Raw genomic sequence first — 20,142 nt, 5'->3', positions numbered from 1 at the left:
GATGGTATGACACATCTTACGTCACTGCTTGTTATTTTCTAGTGAAAGAAACAACAGCCAAAGTGGGAATATTGATGTTGGCATGACACATCTTACATGATGCTGCTTGTTATTTTCTAGTGAAAGAACCTGTCAAAGTAGGGGTATTCTGCAAAACAAAAAGAAAAATGTCCCTGATGCACGAGTAGTTGTATCTTCATGTGTCACTGCTATTTTCTTCTATACTTGCCAAGGTCTGTTGTTCCTTGTACAGTCAGCTTGTATTGGAAAAAAATAGCATTGAATGACCCATCCTAAATAGACCGGAATTTGAACTTTCTGGCCATAGTGGTCCTTTGACACTTAGTTCACTGGGTAATGGTTTCCAAAGTGGGAGTCTACTGGAGCCCTGGCATCAGAAACCTGTTGGTTCCCACCTCTAGATGAGGTGGGAGTTTGCTGGGACATGTAAAATTCTGATTTAGTGCAATTCTCTTCTTCTACAAAACTCTAAGAGATCCTCGTATTGGACAGGAATTTATCTTCTGGTAATTACATTTTTCCACGATTTCAAATACAGTCACGGGTACTATAACTGCCTACCAAAAATGGAAATAAAAATATAACAATATCAGACCATTCACAGTTATATGCAATAGGTGAGCACTAGTACAATGTAGTGGCCCCGACATGTAAATATTTTGTGCTTGGCTTGTATCACTTTTTTGCAGCGCCGACATAAAATTTAGTTTGGTATTTAGAAAACTAAGCAAATGTTGATTTACTTTGCTTTGTAAATAAAAAGTAAAACAATACAGTAGTACATTAAGCTCCCTTGTGTTACATTGCATCAGGGAGGCAGTCCATGCGTAGTGCATGTGTGGTCCTGCGGCTCAATGCATGGATTTTGACGCAAATCGATATTTACAAAGAATTGTAGACACAGGTTTACACCAAAATGGTGTGCCACGCTGATGCAAGTGTAATTAGGAGAACTATCTTTATTTCTCCATGTTGTTTCATCTTTCCCTGCTTGCTGCAGTCTGTATCACACATACAAAGAGATAAATGCATCCAGCAATAATTGTGTGCAGGAAGGTACTCCTTCCAGCTGTAAAACTATCCTGACCATAATGCTGTCACCTTTGCACTATGGCACAATGGTACCTGTGTTTGCTTTAGCCACCACAAAGTGCACCAGCGCATGATGAGAGGAAAATGACACCATTTCCTTGAAGATATGGTGCAGCTCTGGCTTCACCCTTTCATGCAAAACAGTGCAGCACTGCCTGCATGAAATGTTTGAAAATCCAGACTTTAGTTCATTTGTGCACACATCCATAAACATTACACCCATAATAAGGTAATTAGGACTCATCTTCTTCAGAAACATGGTTCTGAATTGGTGTTCTGCTTCTGGCTTATTCATGAAGTACATGCTGATCTTAGAAACACAGTCTCAGTTTTCTTTCTCTTTTGAACTGCTTACCGCAAAGCACTACTGGCTCGAGAAATAAAGTTTGCCATTTTAGAGAAAAAAAAATTAGGGGCCTGTATTGCTGTTGAAAAATGAATGATGATGACTAGAGTGAGGCCCTAGGCATCTACGGATGAAAGGTTTAAAATTAATTTAGAAGTCTCCATCAGTCAAAACCCTAATGCAAGTCCTCTTCAAGCTTGTCATTAAAATGTAGACAATAATAAACATTGTAATGTTGGCAACCTGCTAATTGAAGTTGCACCGTTATCATTTCAAATTAATTTCTTCCACTCTCCATAACTTCAACCCCATCATTTTCACCTTCACAAATAGTTCAACTTTCATTGCACAGGCTACTATCACTTCATATGAAAATCTGTGTTAAGCATTGTAACTTAATAGTTATACAGTAAATAGTTTGGAAGAAAAATATAAATGAATAAATAAAAAAAAGATATGTAAATAATATGAAATGGACAGAAAAGAATGGTCTAGACCAACACCTACAATAGTGTGCGGCCCCAGTGTTCTTGGCACTAATGTTGCCACCTCTAGGGGTCACAATAGCAGGGCTAGGCAGTGCAAGGGGCAAGCCAGGAGTCACAACTGTGCCCCTGAGACTCCTAAGTGACATCCTTGATACAATCGACCATGGGCTGACAACCCATGTTGTACACAGCCTTCTGCTGTCTTCAGCTGGCATTCACTTTTACTGTGTTTATAAATGGATTGTTAAGGTTTCCAGTGGAGCCCTGACATATGGGCCCGGGGGAAATGATAGGTTCACCCCAACCCCTTATTCCACTTTTATTTTTATGTTGTACAACATTGTGCTTGGTGCATGATGAGCAACCAAATCAAGGCCCTGCTTTATACTTTTTGACGCTAAACTACACTAACGCAGTTTAGCGTAAAAATGTATACCGCCGGCTAATGCCAACCCAAGACGCCAGCCGGGCATCATATTTATGGGCTGACATTAGCCAGTGGTAAGGCCCGACGAGAGTCAAAATAGTAGATGCTAAACAGGGGGAGGTGCAGGGAAATCTGGAGGTTGTGCGTCAAAGAATGGCGCTTGTCAGGTTAGAGTCAAGAAAATGACTCTAACTTGACTAGTGCCATATTTCGGCGCACAACCCCCATGGACATGACTCCTGTCTAACTAAAGACAGGAGTCATGTCCCCCAGACTCATGTCCCTTGGGCATGGCCATTGGGCCATGTGCCATATGGGGGGGGGGCACGTTAGGCCCCTATGGCATTTAAAAATAAATAAATATATATATATATATATATATATATATATATATATATATATATATATATACTCACCTCTACTTACCTTTAATTACATAAGATGGGGTCCCCCCCTTCCTTAGATGTCTTCCCGGTGTGGGTGGGAGTGGGTAGGGGTGTCCCTGGGGCAGGGAAAGGGCTCTTGTGGGCTCTTTCCATGGTCTCTGACCATGGAAATAGGCCCACAGGTCCCCTAACGCCTGCCCATAGCCATGTGTTAAATAATGGCGCTAAGCAAGCTTAGCACCATTATTTAAGGCCCCCACACCTGTGGATGATTTTTGCATGTGGGGATAAATGTGGCGCAATGACCATGGAGTCGTTTTCTGCATGGGAACGGCTACCTTGCATCTCATTGATGCAAAGTAGGTTTCTGTGTCCAGAAAATGACGTTAACTCCATAACTTTGGCGCTAGACGTGTCTAGAGCCAAAGTATAAATATGGAGTTAGGTTTGCGCTGAATTAGCGTAAAAAGAAATTACGCTAATTCGGCACAAACCGAGTATAAATTTGCCCACAAATTTGTGAATCTGCAATGCATGTCAAGAGAAACGCTCACTCATCCACTAGTGTTCCTTTAATTTTTTTTTGGACAGTTCTGTGAATTAATGGTCTACATATTGCTAAAATGTAATCTCTGCATGCCCAAAGCAGAACACTTTTCATACGCTAATTTCCTTAAAAAGCAGTGAACACATTTACACCAACCAAGCAAAGGCAGTTCCTTAAGTAAAGTTCTGTAAAGGTTTTGTGCAAATTCAGTGAATGGCACCAAATAATTAAGAAAGCAACAAATGTCTTTTTAATAGAAACTCTGACCTATGGTAACTCCAGAGGTGCTATCACCATGCTCTGCTTAGTTGCTGGTGCAAGGTGTAAAGTGCCTTTAATCATTCACTCATCCTGATAATGATAGAAAATGCAGCACTTGGAAAATAACCTGACTTTCTTCTCTACATTAAATTAAAAGTGTGTCTGTCTCCCTGCACTTGCCTCCAACTTTACAAACAACAACAGAGACTTTCAGGGAAATATTTCACAAAATTCCAGGACAAGTTTAATTTACGTCAAAGATTAGTGTGATGGTAATAATAACAATGGATTTGCCTTTTGCAGCCTATTTTACAAAAAAGATCTTCAACAGTTGTATAGAACAGATACTCTCAAAAAGGGCACCGCTTCGCCAAATGCACTGTAGTGAAGGCACGTGTGTCTAAATGTGAACCTAGCATTAAAAATTTAACCCATGAGCAATATGCAGGCATAATATAGCATGGTTTTTGAGTGAATGAAATTACATTTACTGTGTGCGTGTGTGTGGGTGTGTGCGAGCAAGTGCGTGTGTCTGCGACTATATGTGTGTGTGAGGCTGTGTGTTACTACAATAAAACACCTGCAAACCTAGATAGGCTAACATAAATATAGTTAAGCAATGAGGTGTACACATTTTTTTTTGCATTATCTCTTCATATTATTCCTATAAATAGTGATCACCAAATGCCCTGTAGTGAATGTATCTATGTCTATGTGCGACTGGATGTGGGGGTGGGAGAAACTGTGTGTGACTGCAACAAATTACCTGCAATCTCAAACATAAATATAGGTATGCCAATGTGTACATATGGTAATTTTTTTTTTTGCATTATCTCTCTATATTATTATTATAAATAATGATTTAAAATTGGGTGGAATTACCTTTCACATCGCTTTGGAGCAGGTGGGTCTGTAAACAAGTAGTTTGAAGATGGGAAACTTGCCTCCCAGTGAACAGCAGTCAAAATGCCAAATATCACATCTCCCTCCCTTGAATACACCTCTATGTTGTCTGTCACATAGAGCTCACAGCCAGATTGCTTGCCCTCAGCTACGTGTGTCGATGTGGCTGCCCACATGTGTATATGTAAAATAACATTGATCAGGATGATTAAAATTATTTTGTTCTTTTGATTCGCAGACATCCTTTTCCACATCCTAAATTTGACTGAAAAGAAAAAAGCAGTTAGAGCTTGATAGCAAATTAGCATTTTTAATATAATTACATGTTGATGAAAATGTATTTAAGCACATATTTATTAATAATTTGCACTGGATTTGCATCACAAAAATGATGCATACCTGCGCAAAACATTAATTTGGAACTTTTTTCCTACTGCAGAACTTGTTTTGTGTCTGGAAGTTGTCTGAAATCAATACTTCCCTTTGTCCTGCTTTGTATACTTTGCATCAAGGGGCTTTCCATGAGTGGTACATGGTTGTTGCCATGAAGATATCCCTGGGATTTGACATAAAGCCCTCTTTACTAACAATAGTAGACAATGTTGTATGAGAAACATTATTCATTATTATGGCATCAATTTGGAGAATGCTTTAATTTCTCCAAACCTTTCTGTGTTTGCATGGGTGCTGCACTGTACAGCACACTCTAAAGTGGGAAATTGTTCCAGCTAGCTTAGGGATATTATTTTGTACTGGAATTGTACCCTCTGAGTATGAAATCTATATTTGACATCTCACACACATACATATGTACTTTGCAGCCTAATTGTGCATTGCCATGAGGGAGAGAGCTTGCCCGTGCCATATCTTAGTAAATATCGCACTTCCCTGCTCCTTCTTTCTCATGTAACACATCACAGCAATTTTGGTTGATGCAATGCGTTGCTTAAGATTTTAGTAGAAACGACCCTATGCTATGGTAAACCCTGGCCACAAATGTTTAATGTTTTTACCATTTATACACTGGAATCAATTTCATAATTAGTGTACATCACATTCACTCATGTCTTTGCATGAACAAGTACCACCTACTCCTATCTGGTGACGGCAAATACAGTAAACTCAGGTGCAAAAAAGGCGCCTAGTCAAGAGTTTGGTGGATGGGAAAGCTCTTCCACCAAACTCCTGACATTGTGGCTGCCACCTTTGTGGCAACCACCCCACTGGAGCTATTAAGAGTTTCCCGCTAGGTCGGCTGGTGGAAACTTTGGTTTCCACCTTCTGGTCTAGCAGGAAACAGGCTACAGCATTGTCTCAACTTGTAATCGAGCCGGCAGCAATGCTTAAAGCCTGCATGGTGCACCAGCACTGTCGCAATGTTCACTGTCTGCAAAACATACAGTGAACATTGCGAGAGTACTGGGCGGGGGGGCCTCCTGCACATGTTACCGCCATGAAAAGGCTGGTGGAGAAGAAGGTCATAATCCGCAAGGTAGCGCTGCCCTGACGATTATGATCTCCACCACCGCCAGGCCACCGGGATCATGGATCCTGGTGGTGCTGGTGGAACACTGACATAACCCTGGCGGTCTTACCACCAAGGTCTTAATGTGGTGGTCGGACCACTACAATAGCTGTGGTCCTGACCACTACTCCGAGTGTGGCGGTCTTCAGACCGCCACACCCGGAATGAGGCCCTTAGTGTTTGTATGCATTGTATCCCATTTTTAAATGGTCTGTAAAGCAAGTGCAAATGTGCTTCAATGGATTACTCTACATGTTTACTGGCCTGTGATTTGATTCTGTGCTATTGGCCCTATAAATGCATTGTGTGATGAGTGACGTAGATTTTTGAGTATTCTAGGTGTCGCTGCAGAAGGTGAAATGCATACCCAGTATTCTAAATCAACATTTTCAGGGAGAAAGAAATACATTCTTCTAGGTATTATTGCACTTTCATTCAATTACTGCTGGAACAATTCCTCATCCAAATACCGGGTGAAAGCGTATCTCTCTTTACCAACCTCAACTGTGGCCTAAAATCAATACTCATATTTGATGGGGTCATGGGCACATCCAAATCTGATCAAGTGAACCAGCATCAGACTGGAGAAAATCATCTAATCTATCACGTGTCCTGGTCACTGCAAAATGTAAAAGATGATTATTACTAAGAGTATTATTGAGGAATGTCACTAATTGCTCTTATTAAAAATACACTCAAACTAATTGACACTTTATACAATGCTTATGACTAGGAGACCATTTATGAAACACTTTGATGCTGGATTTGTTCTGGATTAGGCACAGTGATTTTGTTAACCAATAGTGCAATTTTTTACATAATTCAGTTTAGGAAAAAGTGTGAGACATACTTCTTTAAAACACTAAACTACAATGCAGAATCAATCAAATTGCAGGCTATGCAGTATCAATCAAATTACCGGGTAGCTCTAATAGCACTCGTTGACTTTATGCTTTCTTTCACCACTTACAACACTCTGTTTTTTTGGATCTGCGCTCAGAAATACTAAACATACATACATGGATAATTAACTGTAGGGTACTAAGTTATGGTAATGTGTTTGGCTTCATGTTGAAAGTAATAATTATAAGAATAGTCTAATAAGACATAAAAATAACAATATTCCAGTAGTCTACCATATCTTTAGCAATGGCATACACAAAATATGGACTGCCGGTGTGATCACTCACTCAGATAAGAGATGCCAAACAAGCCAAAATTGAAATAATTAATATGTGACACATATTGTTTTAGATCCTTCACAGTGATTCATATAGCAGATAGACTGGGCTATGTATTAAGAGTATTGTGTGGGTTTTTGTGTGCCCTGCATGGGTTCCTACAAGCCATAACAGAATGTGTTACAAAGTAGAGAGCCACCTATAAAAAAATACATTGTATGACAGACCACCTTTCACATTACATAGCGTCAGAGCACCATATATGCACAACATTTCCAAGGAGTATGCAGGAGACAGGAAAAAGGAAGAAAGGGGTGCAATGCAAGGGGAAAATGGCACAGAATGGAGGGAGAGTGGAAAGGACAAAATGGTGGGACAGAAGGAGGAGGAAGCGTGCAAGGGGAAGAGAAAAGGGAGGCAGGTTGAGATGAGGGAGAAGGTGAGATAAAAGGAGGTGGAATGGGTTGTGACTGAAGGAGGCAGAATGGACAAGAGGAAGAGAAGGAAAAGAGATACTAAAGGAATGGGAGGAGTGAGACAGGAAGAGAGAAACAAAGATAAGGAAGAGGAGTTTAAGAAAACAGCAAGAGATACAAAATGAGCAGGATGTGAGGCCCACAGAGAAGGATGGGTAAAAGAAGGGAGGGGCAAAAGGAGTGGAAGAAACTTAGTAAAGCAGATATACGAGGGATAAATGAAGATGAGAAAGGCAGGGGAGAGGAGTGAGACAAGGAAGTAGATGGAAGAAAGAGAAACATAAATAAGAGTTAGTAGAGATAAAGTGGAACATTTAAGACAGGACAAGAGAATTAAGGGAGTAGGTTGGGGTAGAGAGTGAGAGTGTGAGAATGGGAAGAAAATGTGCAGAGGAAGAAGGGAAAGGAAATTGTGAATGGCAAGGGTAGAAGAAAAAGGAAGGAGGATAGTAGGTATTTCCTCATGTGTAACAAGTGACAGATGGACAGTCTGTCCTAGATACCACCTTAGTTTGCTTGTGGCCTAGCAGTCTGGGTGGCTGATTCACTGATGGGTAGTGTCCTACAATTACTCGAGGGAGTCTGAAATCTTGAAATGAATCCAGTGGTGCATTTTCTTTAACCACAGAGCTATGATTGTGAAGGAAATACTACTAGAGGACTCTCAGTATGAGACTTTGACTGTCCCTGGTGCCAGGAGCCACAGTGTTGAGCCCTGGTGCTTTGGACTTTCCATGCACTTTACCATTGACTGACGTTCAACAGAGATGCAGTAGGGAAGGCTGTAGCTTGCAGCTTGTGCAGACTCTACGTCATGGCAGCCTTAAGTTCTGGTGTGCCAGTGTGCTTCTTATCATACCCACTGCAGCTTTTAGAGGCTTCTTCGAATCTGTTATTTTTAGAAAGGTGGCAATTTCAGAGAACACTCTTTATATGGACCTAGCTGCCTTGTTACACTCAAAATAATCAAAGGACTGAAATCTCACATATAGCCGCGCTGGTAACATTGACATGTCACACATAAGAACACTGCAAATATGGCAGCTATGAGCACACTCTTTAAAATCAGGTTTGGTTCAAAGATTTTTTTAAACATGCTAAATAAAACTTCAAATGGAAAGACTAAATCAGTTTAAAATGTAAAATATTACTTTTAAAAGCATACATTTAAAGTTGTGAACAGATACTATGAGAGAAAAGATTCAAGGTTCTACTTCTCAGATTACATGAAGTGACTTTGTCCAGAACATGAGAAAACTGAGCATCTGGCTTCCAGGGACCTTGTGACCACCAGTCATAGTCTCCACCTCCTAAACCTGCTGAAGGCACCATAGTAGAATGCAAGCAAACCACTGCACAGGCTACTGTGTAAAAATAGGCATTGTGATTGGCAAATAAACAGCAAAAAATAAGCTCAATTCGTGCACAGTAATAATTATTTAATGTTTAGAAAACGTATTTTCCTTGCAGACTTACATTGTGATTGCAGACCAATGTGTTATTCATGTAAACCATATGAGAACCAGTGCATCATGCATGCAAATCAGCATGTAATACCTTAAAACTAATATTTGAACATTTTAACCTATATATTACACACAGGAACCAGAACATTACACGAAAGAACTGACATAGCTTATATATTGAGACATAGAATTACATTTGTCAACCAGTATATTGCACGTGCAAATCAGTCTGGTATTCATTCAAACCAGCAGTGTATGCATGGGGACCGCAGAGAATGCATGCAAACCAGCACGTAGTGCTTTCAAACCAATAGATTGTACATTTATTCTGTAGTGTGAAGCAACATATTATGTATACAGACCGTGCAGTTATGCAAATCTACAAGTACATTATGAATGCAAGCCACAATGCACTAGTATCCAACCATTAGCCTGCATAGTTGGTTGAATATATTACTGCACAGACTAGTACATTACTAGAGTGAGCCAATATACTTTGGGCCTCATTTACAAGAAACTAGTGCATCAAAATCGATACACCAGCTTTCTTGCGCGACCCATAGACCCCTTAATGATGTCATAGTAGCACTATATTTATGATACAGCACTCCATGGTGCATGTTTCCAAAGATGCATTAACAATTCTGATGCATATGTGGCGCTAAACTGATGCATTGCTGGACTAGCGTCAAAAAAATTACGCTACTTCAGCAATGCGAGGGGTATCCAATGTTAAAAAGCACAGCATCACTTTAATGCCTGCTCTGAGCAAGCATAAAAAATGTACTCTGTAAAGGCGTAGAAGAGCTCAGTGAAATATTGTAGATTTCACTGCGCCAGTTCTGCTTGGCTTTTAATGAGGGAACACCTACCTTGCATACATTGTACCTGGCACAGGTATAATGTGGCACAAGGCTTTACAAACTGGCGCAATGGTCCCATTGCGCCAGTTTGTAAATGTGGAAGGGTGTAGGGGACTGCCTGCGCCACCACAACATAAAAAAACGTGACGCTATGGCAGCGCAAGGGGCTTGTAAATAAGCCCCTTTATATTAATCCATAGATTAAACACTGACTCCCATATGTTACTCTTGCAAATTGATATCTGTACATCAGTCACAGTGCTATGAAGGCAACTAGCACAATATACAAGAAAATCCTCTCATCTAATGTCGATTATGCAAACCAGTGTTCCTAGATAGCAACCAGTATAATGCATGCCAACCTATACAACTTATGGGAACCAGTGCAACGAGCACAAAGGTACAGCCAATATGTTTCCTGCATAAACCAATCTATTGTCTATGTGAAGCAATGTGAAGGATATAAATCAATGTGTGTCCCTCAGGAAGTAACTGAATTTTGGCACCACATACTCATACTTACTCTTCACTTCTCAAATTCTGATGTCAAACATACAAACTTTAAACAGTGTAAATTGCAGATGATTTTCTTTACCTATTAATCAGTGTAAGAGTTGAGATTACCAGGATCACCACCATGCCACTGATGGACAATCAAAACTATTCTACAAAGGTGTCCTCGAGACATCACTGCCTGACCACACAATGAAACGCCTTGTGGCAGGTGGCAATAGTGTGTCATTACTTGAAAATGGAAACACACAGAGCCTGAAGTACAGTAAGACTCTAAAATGTGTTTAACCTCTTAGAACTTGTCTGAATTGGTTTTAAGGAAATTGACAGCAGTAACAATAACTTTATGTGCAGGTATTTTATTCCATAGTTATAGACATTTGTCCCTCTAACAGTAAATGCTCTCCTGCACCTTCTGAACTGCTTGACTCCTCAGATGCTCCCTCACCTGTCAGAGCACCACTACAACATCATCAGATTCTCCTCAGATATCCTTCCTTACAGGTATAAAAAACCATCAGAATAGCCCAATCTGCTTTCCAAAATGTAATGATGTGTTACAAGTTTGGCCTACCTAAAACCCTTCAGAGAGGGAAAGTCCTGCTCTCGAAAAGTATAGTCCAAGGTCCTTTTCAAGGGAAATAATCAAAAAATTGTACATGTAGTTAAGTATGTTGAAAAAACACACCTCTCCAGAAAATAACACACCAGTTCTGTAGTTATGGTATGGCATTCGTCTTACCTAAAGGTGTCCATCCATTTGTGCGATGTGACGAATTGATGAATGCTCTGTTCCATGGCATAAGATGGCAATATAATGCCAACTTTCTGTCCCTAGACATTGTGTCCCCAGAGAAATGGTTCATAAGTAAAACACACTGATCATTTGTCTCCTCTCTCTAATAACTGAGTAGTGCATAAAAATTGCAGCTCTCAGGAATATTAATTATTGCAGATGTTAAGGCCAGCTGATGCTAATGCTAATTCCAGAACACTGCTGAAAAGCCCCTCCTTGATTGTCATTACAATTTGTGAGTAGCTTCTGTGCACCGCTACTGAGTAGCAGGAGCAATAGAGAAGTCAATTTCCACTATTTTTCTGTTCAGGGAGTATACACATTTTGAGCGTTTTTGTTTCAATAAAAGTAATGTATGTGTAATCTGCAGTTACTCATTGCCACTTTGTTCCAACAGGCTCTTGACATTGACGTAAAATGCACCACTGTGGGTGCAGCATCCTCTAACGCCTGTTAAGTGAGAAGAACAGAAGACTGTTCAAGATTGGAACACAGGGTCACTGATAAAGTCACATAATTCTTGATGAAAAGCTTCACTGACCTTTACGCGACCTCAAAAATGTAAAGAGGGTTGTCCCTGTTTGATTGTCATACTCATATTTTCCAGTTGGGGGAGCTTGCCATTGAGGTTTGAATAATAGGAACAAAATCACATACTAGGGTTGGTTTGTCTAGGAACCAAGTAGTAAAATTCAGTCGGAAACTATAAACATAGAGATTTTAATGTGTTTTTGTTCATTCTTATATTATGTGGTGGCTCCAGGAAACTGATAACAAAAGTTTCATTAATGCATTATTTCTTATCACTGGTGGAGTGCAAGTACAAAACGTATGTAAAATAACAAATATGCATTTTGATAATTTCAATGGTAACAATTCATCGTCTCATTGGAGAGTTAGCCTGACTCAAACTGGCCATATAGCATAACTTGGTTATAAGTGAGAAGACGTACAAGAATTAACACAACCTAGAACCTGTTCTTTCCGCATTGGTCCAATTTGCCAAAGTAAATATTTGCCAATTGTTTACATTATAGTGGAAGACCATCCTGCCCCTTTTTAACTAGGAGTTCAGTACAGGAAAAGCACAGACCACAGTGCATATTTTGTAATTTGAGGTTTTTTTTTTAGGTATATGCTTATCACACTTTTACAGCGTTTCAGCCAGCACTCTACACCCTCTGCTTTCTGTTGCCCACTACAGCATACAACATAGGACAGTGGGTCTACCACTTCCGTCACTGTCCAACTTCACTATGAGTGAAGGCATTCTGCTCTTTCACAGAGAATAATATCAACATTAAGGGCCAGATTTACAAAGCCATAGCGCCTCTAAGCACCACACTAGCGTAATTTGTCTTACGCTAATGTGGCGTTAAAGTGGTCATTCCCCTTCACCATATTTAGAAAGTGGTGCAATGCTTGCATTGCGCCACTTTGCACCCCCTTGTGCCACATTATGCCTGCACCAGGCATAATGTATGAAAGAGGGGCGTTCCCCGACGGGGGGAGGGGACAGTAAAAATGGCGCAGTGTAATTTACAACATCTCACTGTGCCATTTTTAGCGTTATTTTTAATGCCTGCTCAGGCATTACTTTCAATGGGCCTCCCTTTATTTTGCAGGATTAGGGCTTAGCACCACAATTTATGGTGACAATCCTGCAAAATACCACAATAGCGTCATAAATTCTGATTCTATTGTCATAACGTGGGCCATGATGCGCTGTATTCTGAATACAGCGCACACATGATGTGATAAGGGCGGTATAGGAAGGCACAAGAAAAGTAGCACATTACAGCTGGTGCACCACTTTCTTGTAAATCTGGCTCCAAGTAGTTCTGATCAGTGTCAGAGACTACTGTTGAAAGGCGTGTTTCTTGAGACCAAAAATATTTTTGTGGTTAGCCATTTTTTTGTATTGGCGATGGCCCTGAGGGTCTGTCAACAGTAACATTTTACAAAATCCATGATAAATCGTGCAAGAAGAAAACAGCATAACTAATAATAATTGTAATATACAAAAGATATATCCCAGCTGTGTTTGAAAGTTTTATTCTGTACTATGCTTTGTCTCAACAAATTATTTTGGCTCTATTCTATCCTAGGGTGAATGTTTCATTTCTGAACATTCTTTTTTAAATCTTCTGGTAAAAAGGGCTCTAATTAACTTAATTCTCAAAGTGAAGTTGCTTAGGGGTCTCTTCTCAGCCACCTCCTATTATTTATCTTCACCGCCCCAATCATATCAATTGTATTTTATTCCTTCCTCACTGGTGATTCCCAGATCTATATCTACCTTTGTTCTATGCATCCCAGCCTCCATCTCACAATCTTTATATTTCAATCCTACTTGATTCCTTACTCTTAAATTGGTGTTCCCTCACCCGTACCATGGGTATTGGATTTTGCTGGATGTGGAAATACTGAGTCATTACAAGTTGTCCTTTGAGCAATGAGGGCTAATCGCGTGAATCAATGTATTTGCCTCATTTCCCCACATGTGTTTACTGAGATATTTTAGTTGAAATGTTCATGTGAAAACAAATGCGAGCTGTGGTTTTCCATTAGATCCAACAGTTCCTGATTTAGATGTTTACTCCAGTTATTAGCTGGTTCAGAAATTACAGACTACTTTTAACTTAACCTTAAGGGCCAGTCACTTTTGCAAAGATTTTGAGGTTGTGGTTCGGGGTCTTTCCAAAATATGGCAAGACTCAACTTATTCATCTTGTTCCTTTATTTGAGACTCCCTTGGTTTACCCTTTTAAAGGGGTGATGTGTATAGTTCAAAACAAAAAGGTAACCCAATCAGTCTTGGCTATGAATGGTTGTATTGGTAGAGGTCAAATGTGTCCTTAGGTTGCTCCCCCTTCTTCTTAATCTGGTCTTTGTGCCTTAGCTGTTTTTTCTTTCACCTTTTGGACTTTCTGCCATTTTATTTGGAAAACTAAAAATATATTGCTAACGCTTTTACCATAAAGTAATCCCTTCTTATTTTCTTATGTCTTTTAGGCTCCAGTGGTAATTCTGGAATTGGTGAGTCTATAATTTTTTACAACATTTTGGCAACCCTGGTTCTCTAAATTGCAAATGAGGCTTATCATGTAGTACATTCTCAAATACAGTCTTGAGTCCAGTCAGGTGCTTAACCTTAAGTTCAACCCTGGGTAGCTATGGCTGTGAGCAGTAAGGCTTGGCAAAGGAACTTAGTGTAAACTATTTAACAGCACCAAACAATGAAATAAGAAAGTCACACAACACGAAAGAAATTGGACACCAAATTATAAAAACAGATTATATTTGTTTGATTTTGTAGAGACCTTGAATAAAACTCACTAGAGGGTTTCCCTGGTTCCAGAGATACAGATCTGAGAATTTTTAAATGCAACCCCAAACAAGCAATGGTCAACAAAATGTTTGTAAACTTTTGAAAAGTTTGAAAGAATTAGTTTGACTGCTTCAGACACTTTGGACAGTACCTCGCCGCTAGAGCATTTTAAGGTAAATTCTAACCTTCACAGGATAACCCCCACAGACAACAATGGAGTGGTCTTGATGCTGAGGATAAAGGCAAAGGATGGTCAAAGGATGCTCTGATTGTGGTGCCCTTGATGGGGGTGTCTTTGTGATGCTCTTTGGTCCACAGGTGAAGTGGGGAACCTCTTCTTTGCAGTTGCAGGGCAGCCAATGCTGAGCTACTAGTATCCTTGCACCACAGTTGGGGTGAATCTTTAGGTGGGAGCTAGTGTCCACTGGGTGCGACAAAGCTGGTCTTGGACAGCACTTTTGGGTGAGGCAGACCTGGGTGCAAGCTTTGGCTTGCTCAGATTTGTCCTTTTGGGTACCTGGCGAGTGGTAGTTGCAAAATTCTGCAGTGGTAACTAACTTGTCGGTTTTGGCTTCTTCAGCTCTTGTGACCATGGTTCCTAGAGATCAGCCAACTGATCCTTGAAGTCACTGGTTTGACCTGGAGCTGGGAATCAAATTTTTCCTGAGCCAGGAACCACAGCCATATTTCAAACTTCTTTAGCCCAAAGTGTATCAAGTGCAGTCCTTCCAAAGTTGAAACCCCTCTTTGTGCAATTCCAAGGGCAGCTTGGCAGTCCTTCTTCGATCCTCTCACCAAATACAGCGTGATTTATGGGATAGGGTGTCAGGGGTGTCATATTTATCACAGAAAAGAGCCCCAAGGTGACAACATGATCCCTAGCAAATGAGCTACTGTGTCCCTTCCTTCCTACTGGTGTGCTTCCTATGATGTGTGTCACCTGGCTATTCCAGAGTACAACATTTTTGCCCATTTCTAGATGGCACAACACGTCTTTGGTCGCTAGGAGCTTGGTAGCCTACACTAGAGGTATGACTACCAGAGTGCTACATTCCCACAAAAAAAGGGTTTGGAATGGGTTTTCCCTTCTCCGAGGCTGTCTCCACTTTCTCTGCAGAAACAAAAGGTCATTGTACTCAGGGATGTTGTCACTACTTCCCTCACTAAGGTGGCTTCCTCTTTGCAGCTCGCCTTTTGGGCTAACATTCTGAGATGCCATCCTGGTAGAGGTAGCCAAACTTCACTCTGCAGCAACTACAATGTTCGCAAGCCTGGGAGACATTCACATATCTCCCTAGGTGGGCAGAAAGCTGTCTGTGTGGTGGGGCTTTTGTGAGGCCACTGGGCTGGCTGAAATACAGAGAAGCACCTTTCTAAAAGTTCCAAAACTTTCATTGTGATATCATATTCAACCTGGGCATCAGGATGGGTTTAATGTCACAATGGATTTGATACCTTACATGACCCATACAGAAGTTAGCCAGGCTGGGGTACCAGCTGATAACCCTGTGTTAGCCAAAGGGGATACTAACATCCACTGAAAAAGTGCAATTTGGAAGTGTTGTTGTTAAGACAAATAAAAACTGTATATCCTACACAGCTCTGTGCCCTCTATAGGCCTTTCTTTGGGGAGACTTACATATATTTTTAAGGGAAAGTGTGGCTTTGCCGGTGGTTGAATGTCAAAGTCAAGATGGCAGTGTAAATACTGTCCCTCCAGTCTGCAGTAACAGGATGGGAGCCATTCTGTACTTTTGTCACACGCAGGGTGGCAAAAACGGTGATGTAGCCCTGAGTGGACACTCTGTCTTACATGCTATGGGTTCCCTGGATTCCATATACTTGGGACTTATAAGTAACTCAGTCCTTACTAATTGGATATAGGCAATTCAACATGCAGTTTGTATAGGGTTAAACCTCTGAGGTCTGGTTAGCAGGCCTAAACTCACTCTCAGAGTTCAAAGACCAGCAGCTAGTTGTCCAAATGGGGGCAAAAAGTGGGGGAAACCTGTAAAAAGCGTGTTTCCCTACACAGACCATTGGTCAGCCCTTCTGCCTCCTGCAACCCACCCCACATCTCCACCTCTAGTCCTGGTCTTTCCACGTCCATGGCTGGTTCAACTCTTCTTCTGTTAGTGGGTCCCACTAGACCCCTCTATAATCCTTCATCTTTGTTCCGACATTCACCAAGTCCTCATAGTCCCTCTATTTATTCCTTTTCTGGCTTTAAATCCTGAAAGTGAAGAAACTGGGGTCTCCTTTTCAAATTCTATCTTCTCTTTCTCTCTTGTAGTCCTTCTTCTCTGTTACATCTTTATTTTACTCTATATGTTGTCAGATGTTGTTGGAACAGGGCCAGATAGAGAACGTCCTCCATTGTGCTGCATGGCCTGATTAAAAAAATGCACTTTGCAGTACAAAGTAGTGTTCACAATCTATGTGAGGAATTTAGGTCCTTTCCTGTCCTATCTTGTTATGTGCATCAATCTCTACCCATGATTGCAGAGTCTCCACATACGTACGCATATGATTTTGCAGTAAATGTGGGAGGGCACAGGTGAGTGGCTGCAACAAAGGGCATACTTACTACAAAAGGGGAGGGAATTAGAGAGGATTAAGGATGTTTTTAGGGAGATTCAGAAAGGTTTTAAGGTAAGGACATCACTCGCCTATAAAAGAATAAGCCCATTACTGTTCACAAACTTCACTTGTAAAGTTGCTCAAAAAACAGTAGTGAGTCTCACACATAACCATGAAATTTACTGCACAACCCTCCATTAGAAATTAAGAAAAGGTTTGGACTTTAAATAAAATCCCATAGGAAATAATGTTGAATTAAATTTAATAATTTTAAATAGGTACAGATTTAAATATGCAATTTAATGTCAAATATATCTAAAAATAGGAAATGGTTAATAGTTAATTATAAAATATTATAGTACACTGTTTTAAACTAAAACTATTTTATCATTTATTCTGTAGTTGACTTGTAATGATTATTAATTCATTTGAAATGATTTTTCTTTAGAGGTAATATTTAATTCAAATTTTGAATTTTTGAAAAAATTAATTTATTATGTGTTAATTAGTTAATGAATACATTACAAATTAAATTAATAGAGCTGTAGCATTTTTGTTTTACCTTTAAAATGAATATCTAAAATTAATTTACTTTAATATTTAACCCAAAACATTTTATTATTTCTTCGTTTAATTATGTATTGTTTTATTTTTCCTATGCTTTACCACAGAGAAACTCTGCAGTAGGGGAGAGATGGAATAGGATGTGTGATTCTGGGTCCCAACATGTTGGATGTCACATTATGATATCTGGAGTGTGGTATTTTCTAAAAAAGAGCCTTTTAATTTGCATCTGAAGAGTATGAGAGATAAAACATTGCAGATGTCTGATGAAAGGTTGCTTCACAGGCAATATGCAGCAATTGCAAATTGCCTGTCAACACTGCATTCTAGTGTTGAATAACAGGCTGTTTTTTGTGAAATATAGGGGACATGAGGGTTGACAATTGTGCATCTTTTACTGGAGATATTTTGGAGCATATCATTATGGGCACTTGTGAGTAAGGGTAAAAATACAAACGTAAATATTTGCCTGCACATTAACTTAGAGAGGGATTTTTTTACTTGTTAAGGTACAGTTTGGTGTTTTTATTAGTTCAAAAGTGAAACTGCTGTTGCTCGAATGAGAATCTACCTTAAAAAACAAAAGACAATAGGTATCTGGCAAAATAGGAAATGATCTGTTTAATTAAACATTACAGAGCGAGAGCAGTTACAGAACCTGGGCCTGAGGACTGGCTCGATGTACATCAGATTGAAGAAAGATTTAGGCATTTCTCTGGGCGTAATAAAACCATAAAAAATGCAAAGAGTTGCCACAGAGTCAAAGATACAATTCCAGATAGGGAATGCAGTTGGGCCTTGACCTGACATGGATGCTATGTGGGCCAGCGAGTACGTGTCCAGATGTCTGGCCTGAGGGGTGGGTGGTCACTGCATGTGCTGTGTCCTGATTTGCTAAGTGTACCTAATTACATGTGGCATCTAACTTTATGGTGTTTTGGGAATGTACACATCCCTCTGGCCATGTGTCTATTTTATTGGGGCCAATCTCTGGGGACCATTGTAGTGTTGCTGCCTATCTGTGGGATCTGATCTAAGTTTTCCTGTTTGTGCGTTTGGCTGCCGGCTAAGTTTTACCCTCCTGAGATCAGTGTTATTTAACTTCGAATTATCAACTCTGTGTGGAAAGCAAGACATGCTCACCACGTATGATTAATATATGTACACATATTATTTCGCAGTACTACCATCTTGGCGTCTGCCTTTAATGGGATGCAAAATTTCCTTTTGATTTTATCTGTTGCTAAGAAACAAATCCAAGCCGGCAACAACAGCTGACAGGGCTCTGGCACTGACTTCTTGGTGCCAAACTACACCAAACTCTGGGGTGAAGGTGCATGTATTTATTGTATCTGAAAAGTTAATCATTCAAAAAAGCCTACTCAATAACATATTGCCCATGGAATATTTTATGTATGGCCTTTTGGCAGAACACAAATTATTAGGTGTGTTGTTCTAAAGAGCCCAGATGTGATAGGCAGTGTCACTCATGCACTGAACCATTACCCTCTGTAGTTGCATTGATTTGTGTTGCTTTGAAACTCTCTTGCTTTGTGTTTCATTACACAAAGAGACCCACCCAAGAGTCAACCCAAGGCTTGACCCTGAGCCACACGACACACAAGGGAAGAGCAAATGTGACAGGGCAGCGGTACATGACTATGTCAAATCTCTGGTAAGTTCATCCTGGATAGTCTTATATTGTTACAAAACTAGCATTTGTTCATTCAGCAAACTTCCAGCCCCTTGCTTACATTTCCACATGTCATAATTCTTTGCAGATATTTTCAACCACTGCTCAATGCATACCTTCTCACTCTTTCTTGTAGGAAAGAGAGTCTGGTAAGCAGGTTGGTCTGTAGCCAGCGTGATAAGCATGTGAACTTATATTTTGTCTTCTCTTGCTATATGCTACTTTAGCACAGAATGAACACGTGGAAGCTACATTTATGAAACTAGGATTATTTCCCTACTCCTTACTCCCATGGTATACATTTTCAAACTTTTGAAAGGTCACAGTAGCAGGCAGCTGTATATGCCACTGCCTCTTTAAAGCAGTTAACAGCATGTCTCAGTAGTTACACTGGCATCAGTTCTTTGAAACTAACTAGGAAACTAACTACCTTATGCTACTCCTAGGTACAGCACCTCCTTCTAGGTGTTATCTCTCCTACATGTGCTAAAGGTGCTACATGTTGTCCCAGATTTACTAAACTTTCACACAAGAGAGCACAGCACCCAAAGTTGCTGCACTGGGTTGAATGACAGGGAGAGACCAGGAAAGTGTCAAGATATAGCAACAACTCTCTCTCTCTCCCTAGCCCTTATTCAGAATTACGATTCCAACACCACGCACACCTTTGTGCCATAGTGAAT

General features: G+C 40.2%; 1 long non-coding RNA gene across 1 annotated transcript in view; it reads left to right on the top strand.

The window, feature by feature from the left end:
• The window catches only part of LOC138260699 (uncharacterized), a 49,236-nt gene that overhangs the window by 11,513 nt on the left and 17,581 nt on the right, over positions 1-20,142 (top strand). Inside the window, exon 2 of the long non-coding RNA XR_011198928.1 lies at positions 14,307-14,330. This is a non-coding gene — a long non-coding RNA (uncharacterized lncRNA). The remainder of the gene's footprint in view (positions 1-14,306; positions 14,331-20,142) is intronic.

This window comes from Pleurodeles waltl, chromosome 10 (assembly GCF_031143425.1).
Source record: "Pleurodeles waltl isolate 20211129_DDA chromosome 10, aPleWal1.hap1.20221129, whole genome shotgun sequence".
Classification (NCBI taxonomy): domain Eukaryota; kingdom Metazoa; phylum Chordata; class Amphibia; order Caudata; family Salamandridae; genus Pleurodeles; species Pleurodeles waltl.
The sequence above is the reverse complement of the archived record's forward strand: the minus strand, read 5'-3'. Positions and strand labels throughout refer to the sequence as shown.